Here is a 21775-nt window from a genome sequence, read left to right on the forward strand (position 1 = left end):
GATTCTTTTAAAAGTTAACCTTAGCTGTGTACATCTTGTTTTGTTTAGTGTCCTTGTGCCTGGTTTTAATCTTAAATAAAGGGACAAGAAAAAAAATACTTTTTCTTCCAAAGGAAGGAGGAGATCTGAAAAGCCACTTCAGTAATAGTAATAGTTTTATTCTGCTTCGATAACCTCTCCTACTTGTTAGGAGCTTTGATTTGAGCTAACAAGGTTATCAGATTGTATGGCTATTGTCCTGTTATGACTTCCTTGGCTGGGTTCCTGCAGTAAACAGTGCTGATATGTTTTTGTTCAGAAGGCAGCTCAAGAGGGACCAGGAGGAGGAGGAAGGTCTGTAGAAAGGGACAGGGTCACAGAATTGTCAAGGTCTTCTTAGTGATGGAGCTGTAGCAACTGCTACCTACATACAGTCAATTCTAATCAGTGTTTCAATGTGCTGACCTTAGGGCCAGGTCTCCTTCAGAGGTCTGGAAATAGGGATTGAATCTATATATGCTTTATTGTTTGGAAGTGAACGCTGAGACCAATCAACAGAAGAAACATAATAAAACAGGGTAAAGAAGAAGAGGCAGGAGAATCTTTGAATCTGGTTAAGGCGAAAAGAGCTAGGGCCTTAATTAAGCTTAGACCACCTATAAAAAAATTCAATTCATATTGCCACTCACCAAATTTCTCCAGATAATTTTTCCGAAGGATGGAGAAATTATATTTAGCAGAGGAGTTTAAATAAAATATTATATGAAACTTTATATAATCAGATAATTTAAAAAATATATATATATATATATTCGTGCTATGTCTTTCTTGTCCCTATACTTTAACTACAGGCGTGCTTAATAACATTTATTAGTAGATGTTGATAGTCCAATGCATGCATATTTGAAACAGTCATGTATTGAGGTAGATGTTCCCAAAGTATTTGGTCTTAAATACTCATAAAATAACACCTCACATAAATTTTATGCTTTATATATTATTTAATTTTTGTGCGTCAATCCTGGGGCTTGGATCTCAGGGATTGGGTGCTGTCCCTGAACTTTTTGTCTAAGCCTAGTCCAATACACTTGTGCTACAGCTCCACTTCTGGCTTTTTTGTTAGTTAATTGGAAATAAGAGTCTCATTACTGAGTATCTGGGACTTAAGCCACCAGCAATAAAATTTTGTTTAATTTTTAAAAACTTATTTCTATTATCTTTAAACAGTTGTACACATGAGTTGCTATTCAACAAAGCAGTTCATGAGTACAGTGCATCTTGATCAGTATCACCCCTTTCAACATTCTCACTAGGCTGTGTGTGTGTGTGTGTGTGTGTGTGTGTGTGTGTGTGTGTGCTGGTCTTGTGCTTGGACTCAGTCTCTGAGCTTTTGTGCTCAAAGCTAGCACTCTTAACACTTTTTAAGCCACAGCTCTAATTCCTGGCTTTTTTTGGTCTTTATAACCATTCCTGGCCTTTTTTGTAGTTAATTGGTAGGCTTTTTTTGGTAGTTAATTGGAGTCTCATGGACTTTCCTCCCTGTGCTGGCTTTGCATCAGTATCCTCAGGTCTCAGCCTCCTGAGTAGTGTGGATTACACTCATCCACTGGGCTGTTCTTAATTTCAGCTATTTCAGTTGTTTAGGAAGCTCAATATCTGCTGGTTGAAAACAGAATTTAGTTAGAAGCTTGGTTATACTTGGTTGCATATACCACTACTTAGGAGGCAAAAATAGGAGGATTGTGATATGGAGGTCAGGTTGGGCTATATGCTAAGACTGTCTCAAAAATGTGATTAAGAATCTATTTGGAGAAACCAGTTTCAAAATGCATAAATATCTCCTTCTATGTATGTACCAATGAGGTGCTGCTTACCAAATATTTTCATGCCCACAAAAGATTATGATAGGTCTCCCCAAAACTAGAAAGGTAATACTTTGTTAAACCTGTGACACTTCATCTTCATTCAAAATGCCTACCAAAGAGAAGGAAGGCTTTTTTTTCATAGCTATTCAGAGGCTGAGATCTGAGGATCACAGGAGCAAGGCAGGACTGGGAGAAAATGAGGGAAGAGGTGAGGCTGTTGAAAAAAAAACAACACCTCAAATACATGACTTATTTAACAGTAACCCCCTGTATACCACCTTTATAATAAGAATTTCTAAAAAAGAAAAAAGTGAGTTGATAAAAATAAAAAATAAGCAAAGCAGGGCAGGAAAAGTCTGTAAGATTCTTAACTCCACTTATCCACAAGAAGCCAAAAGTGGAGCTGTGGCTCAAGTGGTAGAGCACTAGTCTTGAGCAAAAGAGCTCAGGGACAGTACCCAGGCCTTGAGATCAAGCCATAGTACCTGCATACATACAAAAAAAGTAATCTTTTTTTTTCTTGGACATACAGTAAGACTAAAGGGCCTAGTAATATAACTGATGGCTTTGAGAAATACTCTAAAATTCTTTTATTATATCAGTTATTCCAAAGTATGATGGAATTTATACATTTATCCAATTCTGTTACATTTTTCAAGATTATATAAATTTATTTATTTATTATCTTTAAAAAGAGACCGATTTATACTGACACTGTTGCACCAGATGCTTCTGCCTAGACTAGAAGAAGAGATTCTTAAGAAACAACCATAATTCCTGTTGTATACCCTTCAAAAGTACAATGCTGTTTTTGCAGGGAATCTGTCTGTGAACTTATTTCTCACTGTCTCTCACTAGACACTTCATATTTTCTATATTCATCTCAGATGGTAGGATAATATATACCTTATGAGCATCTACAAAAGTTATTTATAAACTCCAATATTTATAATTTATCTTCTTTACTTCTATTTCTAAGCCAATTAGTGGGAGAAACTACAATACTATTTGTGTGTGTTTGTGTACATCTTTGTTGTTTTTTTTTAAAGATTTAGGCTGAAGTAAAAGATTCTGAAAGACATTTATAACCAACTCTACAATTCATATAGTAGTTTTAGTTATATGAAGCAAGAGATTAAAAAAACTTTTAGGGTAAGCCTGGTATACATACAGAAAGATGCTTTATATTGAAAAAATCTAAAAAGTGTGTACATAGAAAACTATTTTTATGAAATTGAATTTAGTAGACCTTTTAAAATCAGACTTAGATGTACATGATAATGGTTGTAAGAAATTGCTTCAATTATGATAAATATAACTCATTCATTCACTCATCATTTTCATTCATACATACTTTGTCTTTGCTGCAACTGCATGAAGAATTTTTATAGCTTTTCAGAACACTTTTGAGTGATAGGAACATTTAGCCTAAATCCAAAATAAAAGCTTTCACTTGGTGAAAGCATTAAACCCTGCTGGACGGTTGAATGTTACAAAACTCTTTTTTTTAGCCTTTGGCAGCGAAATATAAGATCTTTAGAAGGACTGAAATTGTCACTATTGATCTAAGGGACACCTCTTTTTATTCAAACATGGGGTCAACAACAGTCTTCTTTGGAGAATTTAGATTTTCTAGTCTTTATAGAATGTACCATGGGAGGTAAGATGAGGCAAGGAATTTTGAATACCAAGAACTAACTTCATATGCTACGATTAGAGCCTTTTAAATGCAAAGGCCAATAGGCCAAAATCTAGTTACTTCAATGAAAAGTAACTATAATAGCATATAGCAAAGTCTAGCTTTTGTTGGCATCTGTCAACCAAAAATTTGTATTAATTGGTTCCTCCACAAAGGTAATCGAAATAAGTATTTTCCCTAATTATTCTGAGGCTCTGAAATATTCTAGAAACATTTCCAAATTAAAAAAGAAAGGTGGAGTGACTTTAGAATCACTTGTATTCTAACATGTTTTATACAAGTTAATTGCTTTAAAAACTGCATCTGGCTAAAAAATATACTACCTGCAATTTAACATATTACCTCATTAATTATAAATATATACTTCTTAAGTCATAATCACACTTAATGTAAAGGTTACTTTCACATTGTGTGTGTGTGTGTGTGTGTGTGTGTGTGTGTGTGTGTGTGTGCTATATACCAGTATTGGTACTTGAACTCAACATCTTTTGTTCTCAATCATGCCTTTTCCTTCAGAGCTGGCACTCTATAGCTTCAGCCATATCTCCAGTCCAGCTTTTTTTGGCTGGTTAATTGGAGTAAGAGTCTTTTCTGCCTGGGATGGCTTTAAAACTCAATCCTCAAATCTCAGTTTCTGGAATAGCTAGGATTATAGGTGTGGTTCACTGGAACCTGGCTAAGACTCAGAATTTTTTATTTATTTATTCTTTTGCCAGCCCTGGGCATTGGACTCAGGGCCTGAGCACTGTCCCTGGCTTCTTTTTGCTCAAGGCTAGCACTCTGCCACTTGAGCCACGGTGCTACTTCTGGCCATTTTCTATATATGTGGTGCTGGGGAATCAAACCCAGGGCTTCATGTATAGGATACAAGCACTCTTGCCACTAGGCCACATTCCGAGCCCCAAGATTCAGAATTTAATATAGATTTTCTGAGCATCTTCAAAGAAATGTCCCAGGTTATTTCTAAGTGTGCCAGATTATTTGTGAACTATAACGAAAAGGATAAGACCTTTCAGGATGCCTTCCCAGTCTGCTGGGGCAAAAGGCATGTACACAGATAACTATAATCAAAGATACGTTTAGAAACATGCCTACGTTATTGTAAGTTCATCTACTAGAGAGAGGGATAGTTTCTCTTACTCCCTTAAGCTCTCCGTTCAACCATGTATGTTACCGAGGCCTCCCCTGCCCTAGTACTCCAAACCAACTATATAACTTCTAGGGAGCCCTAAATAAAAAGGGATATAAGGAAGAAGTTGTCCTAGGGTTCATCAGGCTAATCCCTCTGGTGTAGGCTTGGAAACTGGGGTACAGCTAATTATTTGGGGGATTTTCCTGAGGATATGTCTAATTCTGTCTACCTTCCGCTCTCAGTTGGACCCCTGAGGTTCTCCTGAGTTAACAGAAAGAGCAGAGAGGTGGTTGGTTATAGGGACTTCATCGAGGATATAGGGTCTCTGACACACATATTACAGTGTGGGTACAGCTAGACTATCTGGGCACTGTATGTGAATGTGGGGGGGGTATCTTCCCCTGTCCACTCCCATAGTCTCACCTCTGCCACTTGTGGAGTTTAGTCTTCCCCATTTGCCAGATTTACAGACATTAGAAGGCAGCTCTGGCTCTATAATTCTCTAGAAGCGGCCACTGTCTTGGCCAGAAGCTCACATATGTAGGGCAGACAACAAAGATGCACTTAGAATATTGCTGACTCCATTATCAGATCAGGGGCTGTTAGTCTCCCAAATTAAGCTCTTACATTATCATACCAGAGGCCTCTCCCTTCCAAGTACCTCAGACCAAGGATACAGCTCACAAGTTCCCCTTTTCCAGGACCACGTGGGGAGAGATGGAGACATTCATTTGACCAGAAGCCCTTTAGTACAGGGCTGAGAACAAAGTTGTAGATGGATTATTTGGGGAAGGGTTCACTGGGGATATAGCCTCTCCCACTCCCCTACCAATTCAACAGTGACTCCTCAAAGAATATAAGCCATCCCATCCAAGGACTTCAGATCAAGTCTTTGATTCAGAGTTTCCCCTGAATTCAAAGGAGTGCCGTGAAAAGGGCAGAAGCAACAGTTTTTCTAGAGATGATTCAGGGAAAATGGTAAAGCTAGATTATTTCCAGCCCCTCTGTATTTTGGGGATTGGGTTATTCCTCTGTCCAACTTCAGGGTGTCACCTCTACCATATACATAGCTTGAACAACCTGTTGACTTTGTAACAAGGCTCTGACTTATATGCTTTACTAAGGCAAAGAGAACATTCTCCTGAGTAAATGGGAAGTAAGGAGACTAGGACAAGGAGGACTCAGCTAGATGATTGTGGCAGCTACACTTCAGTTCTCATCTGGACCCTTTACATCACTCAGGGCCATTCTCCTCCAAAGGCCTCAGAGAAAATCTGAACTCGAAGGATCAACTTCTTGGAAAATGGTTGTGGGGAGGGTTTGGAGCACTTGCCCAACTAGAGGTATTCCTGAGTAGAAGGACGAGAGCAGGCAATGCTGCTTGGACCAGCTCCTTCCATTTCTAACATCTGCTTTCCCATCCCGACTTACTGTTGTCTTAAAAAAAACTTTTTATTTACTTTCCTCTACATTTTTATTACCATCAATTAGTTGTAGAGGGGATTTCATTTTGACATGTCCATATATGCATGTCCATATATGCATATATGCTCACTTCCTCCAATGCTCTCTCTCTCATTTCCCCTCCCAATGGTGTTGCTGTCTAATAACTATGTCCTCAGCCATAGAAGAAGTTTATTTTGTAAAGGATCAATACAGCCTGAGTGGCAAATATAGTGAGTAGAGCAATACTAGGATACTGACAGCAGGCATCTTTCTCTTGAAACTCTTGAACATAGAGGTGCATACTTAAGAGATGGCATGCCTAAGTTTTCTAGGCAAAATATTTGCTTTAATTCCCTAACTATCTTGATTTGTGATGCATTTCACTTTCAAAGTGCTACTAGATAAAATCCACAAAATGATGTTTGTTTTTAAATACTATGCATCCATTGTGGGAAATCTGGAAAACACAGAAAAGTACAAAGGATGCACAGCTAAATTATCCCACTAAGTAGAAAGTATCGCATTAACATTCCAGTGTGTTCCTTTCTTTGTCCTAAATTTCCTTTCATATTTATGGATCCATTTGCTCAATAATTGAATAACTATTTAGCAACCTTAGCTACACAATAGAATCACCTGAGGTATTAAAAATAATTATGCCTATTATACCCTCAAGGATTCTCACTCAATTGGCTGAGGTATTATGAGCATCATGGTTTTTAACATTCTTTTTAGAGTGAAAACTACTGCTTGATCAGCTTCTATGATATCTCAAACACTACTTTGGCATAGAAATGCAATAATAGAAAAAGTACAGTCACTCAAAGATCTTCCTTAGAGACAGACAGCAGAATGAATGATCAATTTCAGTATCCTAAAATGGAAGACAATAGACCTGGGTTTTAACTCAGGACCCTGTGTTTGACAGTCAGACAGTCTTAATACTTAAGCCCTTTTGGTTACTTTCAGAATAGGAAACCCAGTTTTTGTCCAGGCTGAATTCTGGACCTGGATTCTCCCATTTACATTTTCTGCTCAGTTTTTTTTAGTAGGATAAGATGGGATCTCAGTAAATTTCTACCCCAGCTGGCCTAGAAACTCTGTATTACTGATCTTACCCTACACTGTGCTAGGTTCACAAGTGTGAGCCACTATGCTCAGCTCTTCATCCCTACTTATATCTCAAGGGATATTGAGATTCATAATCTTGGGATCCCTAGGTGGGGAGAGGTCCATATATAGGAGTCCAGAAAGACAGCAAAGTAGGCTACTCCACCCTATAAAAGATCTCCAAATATCCCAACTACATCCCCAGTGTTAACCTTGTACCAGATTTTATCTTCTCAGGGAAACACACTCAGCCCTCTCCTCACCTCTACTTCTGTTGACCACAGAGACCAGCCATAGGTGAACTGGAGAGGAATAAACTTGGCTCTGTTAAGGGTCCATATGAAAGCAAAAGCTGAGCAACAGAAGCTTCATTTCCAAGAGGACAGTCTCCCCCCCGCCTCCAATTCCACTTGTACCACTGTTGTTAGCATTTTATCCTGGAGCAGCAAGTCAGGCCACATCTCCACAGCCATTATCAACTCCTACCTTCAATTTCAAGGGATTTGGGAATAGCAGCCCTGGTCCTTGGGAATAAAAGGTACACATGCTATAAGAGGTTCAGTTGAACACAGAAGGTGAACACAGGAAGACTCATGGATGCCCTGGGGGCATACAACTACAGGCCATTATCCCCATCTCTCACTCTCACATACTTATATCTTGGGTACCTTGGGGTTCTCTGTTTTGGATGTATCTCTTTGTAATGGAGGGGCTAGGCTCTGTAGAGTGCAGGTGAGACTGGATTACGGGTGGAGGAGTCCTGAATCCAGGGACAAATGATCACAAATGCCATTGGCATCAGTGTTTTCAGCCCTACAGATACTTTTTGAACAGATACTTTTTACACCAAGAAATTATTTAATGAGATTGATAAAAAATTATAGGCATTAAAACACATGCCATGGGTCTCTACTGGATAGAAGTATAAAGTGCTAACAATGATGCTAAATCATCATTCTCCATCCCATGGTTATCCCTTCAAGAAAAGAAAGAAGTAGAAAGCACCCAACCCCTTTCCAATCCATTCAGTCCATCATGTCTTCCCGTTGGCATTCCTGCAATTTCGTTATAAGAACATAGTGCTCAAACTGGTTTAGCTCAGTGTCTTGATATATCAATATGTCAGGCCGTCACTAAATGAACTATTTCTGTGCTTAGCACTTGGTCAATTTGAAGACACAGAGAAGTATGTAATGCTTTTTATATGCACCATGCTTTCCACTTAGTATAACTAATCTCCACGGAGATCTGTTGAGGCCATGATTACATGTGTCCTCTTCTCCAGAGGAAGCTGAGGCCCATGAAATCCACTTAGTGCCTTTGAATGACAACCTGCTGAGTAGCAGATGTAAATGGTAGAAGTTGAACAGACACTTCGTGAAAGAGGTACAAAAGGCTAATCAATGTATGAAGAAATGCTCAAGAACCTTGGCTTCAAAGGAAATGCAAATCAAAATGACACTGAGATTCAATCTCACTCTAGTCAGAATGGTCATCATCAAGAATCCAAACAGGGCTGGGACCATGGCCTAGTGGTAAGAGTGCTTGCCTCATATACATGAAGCCCTGGGTTCGATTCCCCAGCACCACATATATAGAAAATGGCCAGAGGTGGCGCTGTGGCTCAAGTGGCAGAGTGCTAGCCTTGAGCAAAAAGAAGCCAGGGACAGCACTGAAGCCCTGAGTCCAAGGCCCAGGACTGGAAAAAAAAAAAAAGAATCCAAACAAAAACAAATGGTAGGGAGGATGAGGTGAGACCTAATACACTGTTGGTGGGAATGTAAACTAGTGCAACCACTACAGAAACCCATATGGAAGTTTCTCAATGAACTAAAAATAGAACTACCTTACAATCCAGGGATACTACTCTTGGGCATTTATGCAAAGGAATTTAAGTTAGGATATAATAGTGGCACCTGCACACCCATATTCATTGCAGCACTATTCACAATTATATATATATATGTATACATACATACGTATCTCATTATAGTACGGTATAGTATATGTATGTGTAAAATACCATCATGAAGCTCCTTTGGTCAATTAACATGTACATTAATAAAACTGAGTATTATGAACTTGAAAAATGTCTTGTTTATGTCAAGTGGGTACCAGTGTGGGGTGGGGGGGACAGACAAACCAAGAGGGTGAAGGAGGGTATGATCAAAACACATGAATGAAAGATGTACATGTATGAAGACAGAACAATGAAACTTGTTAATATTGCTTTGTGAAGGAGAGGATGGGGAGTTATGGAAGGAGATAATTAAGATATGCATATACAAACATGTCACAATGAAGTACCCTTGTACAATTAGTTGATACTAATATTTTTAAAGAAACTTCTGTTGTCTGCAGGTGTGTGTAGTGAGTGGTGAGGACAGAGCAATGCAAAGGGTATTGAGACCATGAAAGTAGATCGTGAAGGGGATCCCCACACAGACAGAGCATCCCTAAATATTCCAGAAGTATCTTTGCAATTATCTTGCAACCAGAAAGCACATTTTGTCTGGAAAGTGACTTCTCCTCTCCTCCCAATCTCCTTTTAACTCAAGTGACATTGGTGTTTTCAGTCTTGGACTGACTTGGATAGGAGGTTCTGGGCTCTGTGGAGGTGTAGATGAGATGACAGTGAGAAGAGGAAGATCCAACACCAAAAAAAGAAAAGTACCACAAAGAATCCATCTGCCCCAAGGGTCCTGTGATCAGGTGACCAGTCCACATGTCCCCCATGCTCTCTGGCTACAGGGCCCCGTGAAGTGGTTGGCTTGGTCTGAATACCTTGTTTGGGAGAGGACAAGGCTGTATAAGCGGCTGAGTTTAGGATGATGAAAGGAGCCACCTGTGCGACACTAGAGGGCGCTGCAGTAACCGGGACTCGTGCTCTCTTTGGCGTCACTTTGCTTCCACTTTGGCGCCACTTCCAGTCTGCTGCGCGCCCTCTACTGTCGAGGGAGTGGATACCTCAGACGGCGGGCATCGGCGAGGTGGAAAGACGCCAACTCCAGCTGCTGGAAGGAAGACCAGGCGGGGGGCCAAGTGAGTCCCCACCAAATAAATATAGGGTCCCCTAGTATTCTAACTTCAACCTTGTGGCCTGGGCCTTGAGGCATAATCGCCGCAGGCTCCTGCCCCAACCCTCCCCCACTGCCCCCCACCCCTCCCCCACTGCGCCCCACACCTGCCCCGTCCTCTCCCACTGCGGAGTCTTTAGCTGCGGAAAACGGGGTGTCTCCGCACCTTGAGGCATATAGCCACAGGTTCACGGCCTACCCTTCCCTCACCGCGTCTGTCTCCCACTGCCTAGTCTTTAGAATGGGTGTCCGCAGGTTCGAGGCCTACCCTCCCCCCACCGCGCCCTTCCTCCCCACTGTGGAGTTGTTAGCTGAGGAAAATGGGGTTTCTCTGTACCTTGAGGCATATTGCCACAGGCTCGTGGCCCACCCCTCCCCCACAATGTCCCTCCCCCACCGCGCCCCTCTCCCACCACCATTTCTGTACACAAGGAAAATGGCGTCTGTCTGCATCTTGGGCATATTGCCACAAGCTCGTGCCCCCCCCATCCCCCACTGCCCCCCTCCTCCCCACTTCAGAGTCTTTAGTTGAGGAAAATGGGGTGTCTCTGCAACTTGAGGCGTATCGCCATAGGCTCGCGGCCCACCCCTCTCCTTGCCTCTCCCTCACCGCGAGAATGGGGAATCTTCGTCCCTTGAGGCATGTAGTTAGAGGTTCGCTCCCTCCCCCACTGTGACCTTCCCCACCCCACATCCTTTCGTGAGGAAAGCCACAGTCCATTCTAGGTCTGAGGTACTTGCATGGACTGGCAGGGCTCTCTGAAAACCTGGTTTGTCTAGGAACAAGTAGAGAGATGGAGTGGCATCCGCAATGGACAATGTGGGGCCGCAACACAATCAGACTGCACCTTATTCCTCCCTGTGGCCACTTGTGCACTTGAGGCTTGTGCACCAGCACCCTGCTCCCCAGCATAACCTCCTCTCTGTCGCATGAAACCAGCCAATCGGAGCCATCTTCTCATTTATTCTCTTCTGATATCAGCAGGTGTAGGAAATGGGAAGGCTGGAATTCTGTGATTGGTGGAGGTGAGACTTTGTGTGTGTGTGTGTGTGTGTGTGTGTGTGTGTGTGTGTGTGCACGTGTGCGCGCGCATGTGCGCGCCAGTATTGTAGCTTGAGCAAAGGGTCTGGGTGCTGTCCCATAGATTTTTCCTCTCAAGCCCAGCAGTTTATCAGTTTATCTCTGAAGCCACAGCTCTACTTCTGTTTTTTCTTTTTTTTTCTTTTGATTAGTTTCTGCCTGGGATGGCTTTCAACAGCGATCAACCTCCTGAGTTGCTAGGATTGCAGGTGTGTACCCAGCAAGGTGAGACTCTTGAAAGCATGCAGTCGAAGTCCAATCCCTTTCTGTAGAGGATCCCAAAATACTCCAGGTGCACCTTTTCTTTGAACTCTATGTATTTTAGCTGAGTGGCCCTGCTCCTCATGCCTCCCACTTTATAATTAGTGAATTGTAATGTTCTCATTCATATTCAGAAATTTCTGCAAGGCTTGAGGGACCACCAGGCTCTGACATTGGTCCAGTTGAGAACAGACTGTGATCAAAGGAAGTCCATTCCCCAATGAGATCCCAGATAATCCTTCTGCATCCTGTTTTAGCCTTGCAACCTGCATCTGTGCAGGTGAACGTGTTCACCATTTGCTAGCTCCCTCTTCTGCCACAACCCTTGGAGAAATAGGCTTGGATTGAGGTCACTGGGGATAATTTGCCCTGGCTCTGTAAGGCGTTAGATTAAAAACTTAGCTCCATGAGAGGAATCACTCCCCTTCTCAGATAGAGGGACCTGTAATAATCAGCACCTTTTTTGTTATCTGTGTGAGATCAGGGTGAACAGAAGTTCGATCCTCAGGTAGAGCATCCTGAAATTATCCAGCTGCACCACTGTGGTCAGCCCTGCAGGCTGGGAATCCAAGTGGTGGCCAATACCCCCACTCATTCTTTCTCCCTTCCTTCCCCCTCAAGGGATCCTGGGGTGAATCTCCCTGATCTGTGGGTCTTTTCAGGAGAGTCCTGGCTCCATCAGAGGTTCCAGTGACAGCTGTAGACAGAGAAGCTACTACTGCCAAGACCTTCAAGGTCCCTGAAGAATTCAGGGCAATCCTATTATCAACCCTTCACAGATGGGCTTCTACTCACATGAACGGCCTAAAGATACTTCCCCTTCTATTTACCTAGGCGGAGCCTACCTTTGTAATGCAGTCCTTGGAGGGCTGATTCTCAGGCAGTATAAATGTTTGTGGTGTAGCTTAGGTTGGAGAGAAGAACCATATCACTCATGGATAGAGGGTCCCACAGTAATCTAACTGAATCCCTTCTGTCATTTGTCACATGTCGTTGACTAGTCAGGAGAATGCCCCATTATGTTCCATGGGAGTGAGAGCCTTGTTACAAGATCTTCAGAGCTGAGGATTTGAGAGGCCTCAGCTCTGTGAGTGGTAGACAGGAGACAGGAAGTGCCCTTCCCCACCTCTAGATAGTGGTTCCAGGAATAATCAAACTGAACTCCTGCTGTCATTCCTGAGCACAAGGACATCTAGGCAGGTAGTCAGGTGAGCTTGCTTCCCTTTTCCCCAACTGTCCTTCATTTATTTTCTTTTTAATCCTTTGTGAAATTTTAACTCAGGACCTTGTGTGTATTAGGTAGGCACTCTACCACTTTAGCTACTTCTCTAGTCCTTCTTTCTTTTATTAGTTTTCAAGTAGGATCTCTTTTTGTTCAGCATGGCCTGGGCGTGAGTCCTCATAATTGTGTTTCCCGCAGCTTGTAATGACAGGACAAATGACCACACCCAGCTTACTACTGGTTGAAATGGGGGTCTTGCTAAATTTTCGCCCAGGCTTGTTTTGAATTATGTTCCTCTCAATGTCAGACTCATGAGTAGGTAGGTTTATGGGCAGGAGTCATTGTGCCCAGTTCCTTACTACTATTTCTCAAGGGACCTTGGGGTCTTGGTCAAAAGTTTTTGGAGAGGAGATGCTTAATCTCTGTGAGAGGTTCAAGTAAGAGAGGGGTTCAGATGGTGAGCAAAGGAATCCCCACTCCCATGTGGAAGGTATTCAAATATTCTAGCTATATCTCCAATGTTAGCTCTGTACCAAGTCATGTACTAAGAGGAGACCCATACCCTTCTCCCAGTTTGTGCTTCAGTACCTGATGACCATGGAGAAAGGACTTGTACTATGTAACTTGGAGAAGGGAGGCAGCGACTCTGATAGGGATCTAGGGGAGAGGAGAGGTTGAACGAAGGAAATCCAAACCCAGGTGGCATATTACAACATATTCCACACACATCACTATTGTCATCCCTGCATGCTGGAGGTCAGGCCAGCACTCCTCAACCTCTTACCTACAGTAAGCAAACCCTAACCCAACCACCTAACCCTAACTTTCCCCTGGAAATACCCTGGGAGTAAAAGCCTTGGTCTTAGGGTCCCTGAATAAAGAAGCACTGACACTGTGTTGGGTCTACATGTGATCAGAAAGTGAGCAGAAGAAGCCCTGAATGATTGGAGGGATCTCAAATAATCCATATTTACCCTTGTTCTCAGCAATACTCTTGAAGTGAAGGGCCTACTCTTCCTATGGTCCCTCTTACTACAAGGGACACTGATAGGCATAGCCTTGGTCTGAGGACCTTGGTGAGGAGAGTACCATGCTCTGAAACCCTGGCTCTATTGTTTTGGTTGGTTATGGGGCTAGAACTCAGGGCCTGAGTTCTGTCCCTGACCCTTTTCACTCAAGGCTACAGCTCTACCACTTTGAGCTACAGCACCACTTCTGCTTTTTTTCTTTCTTTCTTTTCTTTTTTTTTTTTTGTTTGGCCAGTCCTGGGCCTTGGACTCAGGGCCTGATCACCGTCCCTGGCTTCTTCCCGCTCAAGGCACTCTGCCACCTGAGCCACAGCGCCCCCTCTGGCCGTTTTCCATATATGTGGTGCTGGGGAATCGAACTGAGAGCTTCATGTGTAGGAGGCAAGCACTCTTCCCACTAGGCCATATTCCCAGCCCTCTGCTTTTTTTCTGATGGTTATTTGGAGATAAGAGTCTCATGGACTGTCCTGTAGGGGCTGGCTTTGAACCATTATCCTCAGATTTCAGCCTCTTGAGTAGCTAAGGATTACAGGCATGAGCCACCAGTGCTGGCTATATCCTATGCTCTATAAGGGCCTAAGTGACTAGTTATAATGTATAGAGGAGCCACCTTCCCTTTAATAGAGAGACTCAACAACAATCTGGCTCTAGCACAGTTGTTAACCCTGCACCCAGGGGCATGAACTAGAACCAGCCTTACAAGCACTTCACTATCCACTGCTTCAGCCTCAGATGCCCTGTAGTTAAGAAGCCTTCTGAGGGCTGGGGATATGGCCTAGTGGCAAGCGTGCCTGTCTCATATACATGAGGCCCTGGGTTTGATTCCTCAGCACCACATATACAGAAAATGGCCAGAAGTGGCGCTGTGGCTCAAGCGTCAGAGTGCTAGCCTTGAGCAGAAAGAAGCTAGGGACAGTGCTCAGGCCCTGAGTCCAAGCCCCAGGACTGGCCAAAAAAAAAAAAAAAAAAAAGCCTTCTGAGTTACTTGGAAGAGAAAGGCCAGGGCTCTCGGGAGGATTCAGATGAGAACACAGGGAGAAAAATGGAATCCCTGTCTCCAGACACAGAGTCCCCAAACAATCCAGCTGCATCCTGTAGTCATCCTTGAACTTGAGGGAATTATATGAGGTTTATCCCCTACTCCCAGCACCTCTTTACTGCCTCAAGGATCTCTTCGAATAACAACCTTGCACTGGGGCCCTCAAGGAGAGGCCTTGGCCCTCTGAGAGGTGGAGGTTAGAGCTGAAGGTGAAAGGAACTCATACCAGATATAGTGACCTAAAATAGTCCAGCTGTACCCCTGTTGTTAGCCCTGGATGTGGGAGCATCTACTCAAAGACAGTGACTCCTACTACTTCAGGGATTAAGCCTTGTTCTGAGGTCTGCAGTATATTTGAGTGGAGAGAAGACCTCTGCAACTGGAGGAGCTGAAAATCCCACCCATGAAGGGTCTCCAAGTAAATCTTTGGAACCGTTGTTGTCAGCTTAACATAGGTAGGCATCTAGTTAAAGGGCTGCACCCCTCCCCCATCCATTATTAGTGACTTGGAGTTAGATCCTTATAACTTATAACCATGTTAGGTCCTTGGAGGGGAGATATCCAGGCACTATGTGTTCCATGTGAGAGCTTAGTGAGAGGTAAACTACCCTCTACTCCACAGAGAGATCCACAATAATTTCTCTGCACAGATTTTTTTTTTCCACATGTGGGCTTCTAGTCAGGAGAGTCAGAGACTTATGTCCTCTGGAAGTCTAAAGGGTAGACAGGTCTCAGATTGGGGAGAGGTAGAGGTGAGTCCCTGAGGTTGGACAGAGGAAGCCCTACCCTAGTGGCTCCTCAGCCGGCTCACTATTGATGAGATAATGTCTTACTAACTTTCTGCTTGGGCTAGCTTTGAAATGTGATTTCTCTGACCTCACTTTGTGAGAAGCTAGTTTTCCATGCATGTGCTACCATGCCCCACTCTACCTCTTCTAAATGAGGGGACGTTGGAAGTAACAGTCTTGGTCTTGGGGCATTTAGACAGTAGATGCCAGGACTCTGTGATGGATCCTGGTGGGAGTAGGTCATGAGAAGAGGAAGCCATGTCACCAGTGCAGAGACACCCAGGAATCCATTTGTACCCCTGTTTGCATTCCTGTACCAGGGGCCTCCTGGTTGACTGAATACAATCACCTTCATTTACCACAACCTTGTAGCAGAGAGGACTTTAAGAATCCTAGCTTTAGTTGGAGGTCTTTTTAGGGGAGAAGACAGGGCCCTATATGTGATTAAGTAAGAGCCTGTGGGGCAAAGAGGAACACCTCCCACTCCATTAGGGATCCAAAATAGTCCAATTGGATCAATTGTAATGAAACTATCACATGAGGGCATCTACTCATGAGAGGACTCTCTTCACCCCTAGGGAATCCTGAAAGTCAAGCCTTGCTCTGAGGTCTGCAGTACTCTCCATGAAATGGAGATAAGAGCCTCAGGTTAGACAAAGGAAGCCACCTTTCAGTTAGAGTGCGCCCAAACAATATGTTGGTAGTGTTGACAGGTCCTATTTTGATTGAGAGCAACTGAAATGTTATAGTGTAGGTAGTAATGGATGTAGTAAAGCAATTCTCTGAAGTGATGGATTCTTTTAGTTTGAAGATAAACTTCCACCTATTTTTAAAATTTTTATTTTCTTGCAAGTCTTGGGGCTTAAACCCAGGGCATGGGCACTGTCCCTGAGCCTCTTTGTGCTCAAGGCTCGTGCTCTGCCACTTGAGGCACAATGCCACTTCTGGCTTTTTCTGAGTAGTTTCTTGGAGATAAGAGTCCCATAACCTTTCCTCCCCAGGCTGCCTTTGAACAGTGAGCCTCAGATCTCAGCCTCCTGAGAAGCTAGAATTACATACGTGAGCCACCAGCAGCCAGCTTACACTGATTATTTTTATATGTGAAGAAGTCATGGCCTTTAGAAAAGGAGTCAACATCCTGAGGTCATTCATAAGTTTGTGGCAGAACTCTGAATGTTCAAGTATTAGTCCATACTGTCTTTATACTAAATATTCGTCCCTGATAGGTAGTGATACTACTGGAAATCACATTTCCCTTAGATGCTTGAAGAGACACACAAGTATCATGTGCATACGTTCTCTGGCACTCGGAAGTATGTAAAGAACACATCCATAGAAGTTTTCATCTGTTCCAGGGTGAGTGAATGCTTAACAGTAACTCCCAATATTATTTCTATAGTTTTTAAGTCTGTATCTCTGTGTGTGTGTCTCTAGGCGTGTGTGTGTGTGTGTGTGTGTGTGTGTGTGCGTGTGTGTGTGTGTACTAGGATCTAAACTCAGGGCCTGGGCACTCTCCCTTAGCTTTTTGCTCAAGGCTGGCACTCTAACACTTGAGCCACATCTCTACTTCTGGCTTTGTAGTGATTAATTAGGGATATGAGTCTCAAAGGCTCTTCCTTCCTTAGCTGACTGGCTTTGAACCACAGCCCTCAGATCTCAGCTTTAAGAGTAGCTGGGATTGCAGGCATGGGCCATAGGTGCCTGGTTAATTCTATATCTTAGTGGGTGAATAAAGAGAAAACTTGGGATCTAAAGCCATTTGTGGGAACACATTAGATTTATTCCCTGTCTATGAGACTTGTGGGATATGTATGATCTGTTCCATCTTTGGAGAAATAAATACAATGTATTATAGAGGAATTGAATGCTTCATATTCTCAGGTCCTTAAGTATTCCCATAGCTTTGACTGGCTAACCTATTGCAAAATGGTAATTATAAAGATATTTTGAAAGAACTATTTTCCTGTGTCATTAAGTAATATGTATAAGTACCTAACACAGAATATGCATGCAAATATGATGGCTACACCAAGTAATTTTTATAATTAACTGTCTTTGGATTGTTGAGAGCAGTGGAATTGAACAGTTTTTATTTCTCTCTTTTAAGAAAGGGGTTTCAATTCCACAAGTCAGGTTATGAGATTTTTTTTAGGTCCAAGACTGGGACTCAAACTTGGTACCTGATGCTTTTGCTCATTGGCTAGCACTCTACCAACTGGGTTACGCCTCTAAACCCATGGTTAGGAGGTTGTTGTAAGCTATAAACAGGCACAGCATACAGAACGTATGCTGGCATTTCCAGAAGCTTTGGGAGTGGATTTCAGAGATGGATATCAATAAGGGAAGGGGAAAGATACTGAAATCAGCCCCCAGGCTCACAGAATAAAGCTCATGCAACTAGATTCCTTTAGTGTTCAGAAATTTGAGGATATAACATGGCAACAGGTCAAGGTCAGTCATTTTCCCGGAGCTCTCAGTTGAACATATTGAACAGCTTTACCCCCAGAGCCTTAAGAAATCATAGTTGTTCTTTCTTATCATCTATATAAGCAAGGAGGATTAGACTAATTAACATTTTCCCCTTCCCATTATCTTTCTAAAAGGTTTGAAATGATTTATGGCTAAAATTATGTCACCATCCTAAATCTTTTGCAGTAAAAAATGATAATAGTAAAGTTTATTTGGAAACAGTCCAACTAAAAACAGTGAGTCCAACTTTTCATAATTGGAACCAAGTATCATGATTACTATAATTAATATTAAAATTAGCTGGACTCAGGACAGAAACTAATTATAAAGTGCTTTTACTTTATTGTTAGTTTTCAAAGTGACAAATAGCTGTGTTTCTTTATTGTATACAACAAGATCTTTTGAAATTTCGAAATACAAATACTTTATGTAATGGCTAGATTGAACTAGTTAAACCTTTCATTGCCTTGGTTATCATTTTGAGGAGAAAACAATCAAACTGTTAGTATTTTTCAACAATACATTATATTGTTATGAACTATATAGTTACTGTGCTGTACAATACACATCTTGAGCGTATTTTTCTTATTTAGGTAAAATTCTGTGTCCTTTGACTCATATCTTTGTAAATTCCCCAGTATTGCCCCAGTCTTAGACAGTCATCATTCTACTAGAGCAATGAGCTTAACATTTTAGATACCACATAGAAGTTAGATCATGTGCCTGGCTTATTTCAGTTATTGCAATATCTTCCAGTTTCTTAGATGTTGTTGCAAATGAGAGGATTAAAGTCTGAAGTCAGGATTTTGTGCTTGGAAAGAAGATGCTCTGTCATTTGAGACACATCTCCAGACCTGGTTCCTTATTCTCCTGTTTATGCTTCCTAACAAAGGTGGATGACTGGCACCCATTTTTTTTTTCTATTGAGATGCAGTAGAAAGTTTTTTCCAGGGTGGCCTGGCACTTCAGTTGTCCTGGTCTCAGCCTCTCATGTAGCTGGGGTGACAAGTGTGTACTATTACACTTAGCTATTGGTTGAGTGGGAAAATCTCTCAAACTTTTTTCTGTGCCTGATCTTGGACTACTATCCTCCTATCCTCCTGATGTCCTGCTCCTCAGTAGCTAGGATCACAGGTATGAGCCACAGGCAATAGGCAACACATTAACCAATCGTATGCTTATGGTTCATACTTGTAATTCTAGTTACTTAGGAGGCTGAGATCTGAGGATTGTAACTCAGAGTCAGCTTGGGCATAAAAGTCCAAGAACTTCCAACTCCAGTACAAGGCCTGGTTCTGTATACTTTTAATTTTTTTAATTTATTTTTTAAAGTTTTTATTATAAAACTGATGTACAGAGAGGTTACAGTTTCATACGTTATCTGTATACTTTTTAAATTCTGATTTTTTTTTCTAGTTCTGGGGCTTGAACTCAGGGTCTGGGTGCTGTCTCTGAGCTTCTTCTGCTCAAGGCTAGTACTCTACCACTTGAGCCACAGTGCCACTGCCAGCTTTTTCTGTTTATGTGGTACTGAGGAATAGAATCTAGGGCTTCATGCATGCTGGGCAAGCACTCTACTACTAAACCACATTTCCAGGCCCATTTACACATGCAAATTTCCCTGAACCAGTCTGAGGGGATTCCTAGGGGATTGTTAGATCCTGTTTCATGAAGGAAAAGGAGATGGACTATGGCTATAGCTGCAATGACGAACAGGAGAATGAAGTAGAATGCCTTCTAAATTCTGAATTCAGTAATGGAAAGCATAGAGGTTAAAAATAGTCCATTTTCTGACCCTAGGTTTTTTACAGTTTAGAAGGAAGCATGGGATATGATTATATCCTGTTTGATAAGCTTACTTTCAGAGTAAGATCACATTTCTTTCAAATGAGTGTCATGTACATACTAACCTCGAGGACCAAACTAAGCATTTTGTAAATGATAAAACTGACAATACAATTATGATCTGTTTATCTTATATAAGTTGTTATAGTATGGCCATTATAAATGTCTCATAGATCACTAGGTTTACTTCTATAATCCTACCTAAGGTTTTCACGTCCCTTCCAGTATTTTTGTAGTGTATTGAGTAAAGCAATGTCTGTTATATATTTTGTGAGTTGTTTCTTAAAGTTAGTTGTACTCTCTGCTTCTATGTGTTTAACTTTTGTAGATTTCACATACAAATTGGTTCATGCAACATTTGTCCTCTGTATTCATTTAGCATAATGTTCCTCAGGTTCATTTACATTGTCTGAATTATAGGATTTCATTTTTTGCCATGGAATAATATCCCATTCCATAATATTCTATAATGTCTTTATACAGTTCTCCAAATCTGTGCACTTGAATTGTTTCTGTATGTTGGCTTTTGTGAGTAATGCCTGTATTGGTTACTTGAAATTTGGTAAGACAGAAAATTGTAAACTTTATTTCCGCATACTGACAATTATCTATGGTGATGGATGTAATTATTAGTTCAACTGTGATAATCACTACATAGTGTATATATTCATCATATCATCACATTTTTATGCTTTGAATATATATTTTTTGTCAGCTAAATATTGAAAAAGAAATACAGGGAAAAGTTACTCACATACAGCTTAGAAATAGGAAAAATAAAACTCTGACTATTATCTCCTCACCAAAGCACAAAGAGAAATAAAAAGCAATTATGGTTTAGTGTTGAAAAAATGGAATCTCAACTCTATTATAGGATTTGTGGGCAGTGCAAGTAAGTCTTTAACCTAGTTTTTTTATATTTTAAAGGTGATGTGCAGAGGGGTTACAGTTATATAAGTTAGGTTATTAGTCCATTTCTTTTCAAACAGCATTACTTCCTCCCTTGTTTCTCCCATTTTCCCTCTACCCTTCTCCCCTCCATCCCCAAGTTGTGAAGTAAATTCCCAACATACTGTCTAATGAATACTGCTGTGGCATTGATTCTCCCTTTGTCCCCCCATTTCTATGATTCCCCTTCTTTTCCCCAAGTCAGATAAACTTATATATAAGACAAAGGGTACTCAAATCAGAAACAGTGACCATGGGGAATAAACCAGAGGAGAAAATAAAAAAGAAAGACAAAAGAAATGATTGCAAAAAGCACACTTAAAAGAAGGGAAAAAAGAAAAACAAAACAATCACAACCTCTCGTTTCCATAGTGTGGAGAACATTTTGATCAGCATTATTTTGTATGGTCATATGTACATAGCTACTGGGCTACTGTGAACCTCTGCTAGGACTATCCTAGGCATGTAATAATTATTACAAATGAGGGAAATCATGAGACCGACTTACTTCACTTAATATGATTTTTTCAAGTCTTTCCATTTCTTTATGAATGTGGTGATGTCATTCTTTCTAATGGAAGCATAGAGTTCAATTGTGTATATAAATACCACATTTTCTTGATCCATTCATCTACTGAGGGGCTTTTGGGGTGGTTCTATATCTTAGCTCTCTGTCCTAGTTTTAAGAAAGCAAAAGTAATTCCACATCTTGGCTGTTGTGAATAATGTGTCAATAAACATGACAGGATAGATGTTTTTTTAACCTATTTATTTTCATTGTCTTAG

At 41.5% G+C, this 21775-nt stretch overlaps 2 long non-coding RNA genes across 2 annotated transcripts; one reads left to right on the forward strand and one right to left on the reverse strand.

Annotated features, from left to right (window-relative positions):
• Nucleotides 1-1902: 1902 nt before the first annotated feature.
• Nucleotides 1903-19903, reverse strand: LOC125344087. Its single transcript, XR_007209408.1, has 3 exons — nt 19824-19903; nt 7885-7890; nt 1903-1913 (listed from the first exon to the last, which is right to left on the reverse strand). It is a non-coding gene; the product is annotated as an uncharacterized LOC125344087 (long non-coding RNA).
• LOC125344086 lies at nt 6530-19930 on the forward strand. The gene is made up of 3 exons (XR_007209407.1): nt 6530-6541; nt 11035-11041; nt 19827-19930. It is a non-coding gene; the product is annotated as an uncharacterized LOC125344086 (long non-coding RNA).
• The last annotated feature ends 1845 nt before the right edge of the window (nt 19931-21775 follow it).

Source organism: Perognathus longimembris, chromosome 28 (genome assembly GCF_023159225.1).
Source record: "Perognathus longimembris pacificus isolate PPM17 chromosome 28, ASM2315922v1, whole genome shotgun sequence".
Classification (NCBI taxonomy): domain Eukaryota; kingdom Metazoa; phylum Chordata; class Mammalia; order Rodentia; family Heteromyidae; genus Perognathus; species Perognathus longimembris.